Genomic DNA, 6,000 nt, shown 5'->3' on the forward strand with positions numbered 1-6,000 from the left:
AAAGGCTACCAGGTATCCATTAAAAGCAAGTCTGTTTCTTCTTCTTTCTAAATACATGGCTGCCTGACTAATCTTCACTTTCCAACCTTTTATGCAGGTAAGTGTGCCTGTGAGACTGTGTTTTCACCAGCAGAATGAGCAGAAGTGATGTGCACCATTTCTAGGCCTGGTCCACACAAGACTGGGGCTACTTCTTCCCACCCTTTTCCTGCTACCTGGGGTTTGATTATGCTGGTGACCTAGTTTTGACCCTGAACCTGACAGGAGGTGTCACACCACCTCCTGCTAATCTGGACACAGTGAGACAGGAAAAAGGAAACAGTAAATAGAGGTAAGTATCTATAGTGTGATATGAGCCTCACTAGAGCCCCCAAGTAAGGGGTCAATCTACCAGAGACTGAAGTCAAAGTATACTGATTACCTTAGGTTTTTGTTATATTGATGAAAAGCTGACTAACACATTAATCTCTAAAGTCTTTGGTATGAGAGAACCATTAGCTTCAGTATATATGATTTTCCTGATCATGACATATAAAGTATATTTAAAGCTTGATTGTAAATTTAAACATTTTATTTGTAGGAAATTAGCCATTCATAAGAACTTTAGTTCATATTTGTTTGTTTTGATTGGGATTCAACCCGGACTTATGTTTGTGAGGTAAGCACACTACTGCTGAGCCCTACTTCTTAAGCACTTTGTACAGTGTAACTTCAATTTTGTTTTGTGTTAGAAAATGGTAGAATAAGTGACTCTGAATTATGTTCTCACTGAAATACATCTGTGACTACAGAGTAATTTTATTTAAGCTCTAAGCAATTCAGCTTGAATATGCACAATATTTTCCTAATGAAGTCATTTTTATTAAAGCAGTTATTTATCTTTGAGGAGTTCATTATCTAGTTCCTATTTTTCAGACCCTACCTAAAAAGTGGCATTAAGTAGGTTTCATTATTAAAATAGAATCTAGCAAAAAAACACAAACCTGAACTTTGGTGAAACAGTGGTGCTGTAGAATGTTGTCTTATACCATGAAATAATTAAATAAGAAATGCTAAAAGAGACTAAATAATTTCATTAATCTTTTGTCAAGTGTTGGATTGATTATGACTTCCAAAGTTACTGAAAGAGCTACAGAGGTTGTCTTCATGTTCTAGATACTTAGTGTCCAAGTGTATACTTTGACAAAATATTTGGCCAATATCTCAAAAATATTAACCCTAATATTATTGCCTGAATAATAGCAGTGGATATACATCTATATTCAAAATAGTCTTATTGACAGAAAAATAATGGGCCAAATATTCATACATTATTGTCTCTTGCAATGTTGATTTAAAAAACATCTTAACATGTTGACTGAGAGAAATGGAAGATATGAAAGCATGCCAAAATTTTATTTTCTGCCCTAAGTATTATTTATTTAAATTGGAATTTTCTGCCCAGAAATTTTTGTGTGTATGTTTTGAGGGTACTAATCTGGCTAAAAGCACTTCATAAATGCTGGGCACTGTTGGCTCATGTCTGTAAGCCTGGCTACACAGGAAGTTGAGATCTGAGGATTAAAAGTCATCTAGGGCAGGAAAGTAAATGAGACTCATATCTCTAATTAACCATGAAAAATTCAGAAGTGGAGTTGTGGATCAAGTAGTAGAGTGGCAGCCTTGAGCAAAAAAGGTAAGAAAGAGCACCAAGGCTGAGTTCAAATCCTAGTATCAGCATTATATTTACATATATACATATATATATGAGTGTCTGCATATATATATAGAGAGAGAGAGAAAGAGAGAGAGAGAGAGAGAGAGAGAGAGAGAATTGAAAGCATTCTATAGCAAAACCCAGCAAGCCATGAACACACAGGATTAAATGTGATTTGTGTGTGTGCCAGTCCTTGGGCTTGAATTTAGGGCCTATGCACTGTCCCTGAGCTTTTGTGCTCAAGTCTTACACTTTCCCACTTGTAGCCATTCCTGGTATTTTGGTAGTTCATTGGAGATAAGAGTCTCATGGACTTTCCTGTCAGGGATGGCTTTGAAACTCAATCCTCAGATCTAAGACTTCTGAGTAGGTAGGATTACAGTCAGGAGCCACCAGTGTCTGGCCCAAAATTTTCTTTTATGATTTGAAGATTTTCAAACTGGAAAATGGTATTACACATGTGGTTTTAATAGAAAATAAATGTTGGGATTCTGCAATCTGAAATAAATTTCTTTGTAATGGGTTTTTTTAAACTAGATTCTAAGATACAGAGTATGAACAGAACTCAAAAAGAAACAAACAATTCAATATTAAATATACATGGAAATACTTGTCCTTATTGATAATAAAAAATAAATATTAGCTGGTTGCCAGTAGCTCACTACTCAGGAGGCTGAGATCAAAGGGATCATAGTTCAAAGCCAGTCCAGGCAGGAAAGTCATGAAGCCTCATATCTCCAATTATCCAACTACCACAAAGCCAGAAGTGGAGCTGTTGCTTAAGTGGTAGAGCATTTGAACAAAGCAGCTCAGGGACAGTGCCCAGGGCCTGAGTTCAAATCCCAGGACCAGCACACACACATTTAAATAAATGGAGCATGTGATCGATAAATCCTTGTATTTGGACACATGCAAGTTGCCTCCATCAAGTCAACTGCACTTTAGTGCTCATGCTGGCCCCCATTAACTCCTGTGCCAAGCAGGTCAGAGAGTCTAGTAACTTGATAAAGATTCTTTGGCCTCTGAGGATCAGATTAAAATGTTAATAAATTGATCTTCAATCTTTTTTTTTTTTTTTTGTCAGTCGTGGTGCTTGAACTCTGGGCTTGGATGGGTGCTATCCCTGTACTCTTCAGCTCAAGGCAAGTGCCCTACCGCTTGAGCCACAGCGCCACTTCTGGTTTTCTGAGTGTTTTATTGGAGGTAAGAGTCTCACAGACTTTTCTGCCCAAGCTGGCTTTGAACCGTGATCCTCAGATCTCAGCCTCCTCATTAGCTAGGATTATAGGTGTGAGCCACCGGCACCTGGCTTTCAATCTTATTTTTAGGTTTAGGAAATAGAAGTGATTGTGTCTCACATCCAGTGATTTTTTTTAATACCTAGATTCTCCATTAGAGACCACTAAAGAGTCCCTGTGAGTTTTTAAAATGTTTTTTTTTTTTTAATTTTTTTTAAGGCTTCCTGTTATCTCATCAGAAGGTGGGGAGATCTTACTCCTCCTCTGTCTCCTGCTGTAGAATGCTTCCTCCGTGCAGAACTGCTTGGTCTTTGTGAGGTACAGGAAACTGTTTAGAGACTCTGGAAAAAAGGCAAGCCACTTGTGGTAGTTGTAAATGAAAAGTTGATGAACAATCATCAACTGGAATTGGCAAAGCAGCTACACGAAGAGGGAAATCTCTTCTACTGTACCTGTAGGATCCTGCCTTGACTTGGACCATCTAGTCCCCTGCTTTTCCTGCTCCTGGGAGGTACCAGGATTCCATGCCACTGACTCTAACTGCCCCTTCATGCCTAGACCTTGAACTGCTTTCTGGGTACACCACTGCCTATTCTTAGGTGCACCCTACTTTGGCTTCATTCTACACTTCTATTTCTTCCCTGTGGCACGATGCATAAAAGATGGAAAAAGTACTGCAGCCAGAAGTCTTTGAATGAGGCATCAATGGATGAATATTTAGGTAGTTTAGGGCTGTTTCGAAAACTGACTGCCAAGGATGCCTCTTGCCTCTTTCGGGCTATTTCAGAGCAGTTATTTTGTAGCCAGGTCCATCATTTACAAGTCAGGAAGGCTTGCGTCTTATATATGAAGGAGAATCAACAAACTTTTGAGTCTTATGTGGAAGGATCTTTTGAGAAATACCTGGAACGTTTGGGAGATCCCAAGGAGAGTGCTGGCCACCTGGAAATACGAGCTCTTTCTCTAATTTATAATCGAGATTTCATTCTTTATCGCAGTCCTGGAAAGCCACCAACTTACGTCACAGATAATGGCTTTGAAGACAAGATTGTACTCAGCTATACAAATAATGGTCATTATGATTCTGTGTACTCAAAACAATTTCAGACAAGTGCAGCCATTTGTCAGGCTGTACTGTATGAAATGCTATATAAAGATGTATTTATCGTAGATGAAGAAGTGTTGGAAACTGCAATTAGTTTGTTTCGAAGTGGTTCCAGGAAGAATAGAAACAATGCTGTGACTGGAAGTAAGCATGCTGATACTGATCCAAAGAGTTCAACTCAGGATAGGACTGAAGAGTGTGTCACCTACTGCAGTGTTGAAAATATCCCAGAGGGATATACTCAAGGATCAGAAGAACCAAAGTCTCCAGAAAATCTGCCAAAGTTGCTCTTCCCCTTTAAGGTGCTCAAAGCCCTCGATCCAGAAATCTATCGTAATGTAGAGTTTGATGTTTGGTTAGATAGCAGAAAAGAACTCCAGAAATCAGATTACCTAGAGTATGCTGGGAGACAGTATTATTTGGGAGACAAGTGTCAGGTTTGCTTGAAATTAGATGGAAAATACTATAATGCTCACATTCAGGAAGTAGGAAATGAGAATAATTCAGTAACAGTTTTCATTGAAGAACTGGCAGAAAAGCACGTTGTTCCACTGGCTAATTTAAAACCAGTTACCCAAGTGGCATCTGTTCCTTCCTGGAATGCTGTACCAAGTCGGAAAGGAAGAGGTTATCACAAAATACCTGGGAGCTATGTCCCGGAAATAGCTATGTCCGAGATGAGCATAAAGCAGCGGAAGAAGAGCTTCAAAAAAGGTCGAGGGAAGGAGGTCTATATGAATATGGCTTATAGCAGAGGAGAACACATCCTCCCACCTCGGCTTCACCATGGAATGCGTTATGGACATGGTCCACCACTGCAGTACTCACAGATGGCTGGCAATGTTCCAGCTCCAGTCTTACCTAACTGTGCAGCAGGTGATCAATCTAGTAGTACCTCATCCGTGTCCTCACAGAATTGTTTACAGCCTGTGTTTGTCACTCCACCTGCACACGGCAAGCCAGGTGCTATGGCCTCTCTGCCACCACCACCACCTCTGCCACCACTACCCCCAGCTCCACCACTTCCTCCTCCCCCTCTTGAGGTAGGAGAAGCTTCTAACCTACCACCACCACCTCCACCTTATTCATGTGATCCGAATGGAAGTGATCTGCCTCAAGATATAAAAGTTGTGCAGTATTATTTCAACCTGGGATTGCAGTGCTATCACCACAACTACTGGCATTCTACATTCTACATGCCACAAATGCAGCCACAGCAACTTCCAATCTTCACTGAGTCACCTCTGGTAGAGCAAACTGTTCCTCACTTATACAATGAGGTAGAGATAGCCGATGGTACACAGGCAGAAGCATCGACAAATAATACTTTTCCAAATGCTGACCCTGCATCTGTCCCTCATGGAACAGTTTATTATCCAGTAATGTCAGATCCTTATAGACAGCCACCTTTGCCAGGTTTTGATTCCTGCTTTCCTCTTATGCCAGATTATCCCTATGTTACCACCTGGCATCCAGTTGGTGCAACATATGGTGGTTCTTCACAAATCCATGGTGCTACAAATCCTGTCCCAGTTGGCTATACAGCTTCACCTCACTTGGCTTCTCATTATATACCTCAGAATATGTAAGATTCAGAAGCATAAGGTATTATTGCACTGCCATTTGATTGCTATTTGTTTTCTTAAGGTGTCTTATGTATAAGTAATTTTTGTGGTAGAAGGGTTTATTGTATCTGCCTTTAAGATTTTTTAAAATTTAAAGCAGTCCTTTAAAATGAAGAATGTTACTTTTGAGTTTTTGAATAAGAAAATTGAGAAGGATGCATAACTGGCCTTATATTGTTATTTTTCTTTTTTGAATAAAAAAATTGAGAAGGATGTATAACTAGCCTTAGATTGTCATTTTTTATCAGCCAGCTTCTCAACAATGTATTAGTTGATGTTGCCAGTTGACAAATGGAGTAAATTGTACCAAAGGAGGAAATTGGAGATGGAGAAAAT

The 6,000-nt window shown here is 39.5% G+C and overlaps 1 pseudogene; it reads left to right on the forward strand.

Annotated features, from left to right (window-relative positions):
• Positions 1–5,770, forward strand: part of LOC138827139 (UDP-N-acetylglucosamine transferase subunit ALG13 pseudogene) — a 51,078-nt pseudogene extending 45,308 nt beyond the window's left edge.
• The last annotated feature ends 230 nt before the right edge of the window (positions 5,771–6,000 follow it).

The sequence above is a fragment of the Dipodomys merriami genome, unplaced genomic scaffold (genome assembly GCF_024711535.1).
Source record: "Dipodomys merriami isolate MVZ:Mamm:240054 unplaced genomic scaffold, mDipMer1.0.p SCAF_151, whole genome shotgun sequence".
NCBI lineage: Eukaryota > Metazoa > Chordata > Mammalia > Rodentia > Heteromyidae > Dipodomys > Dipodomys merriami.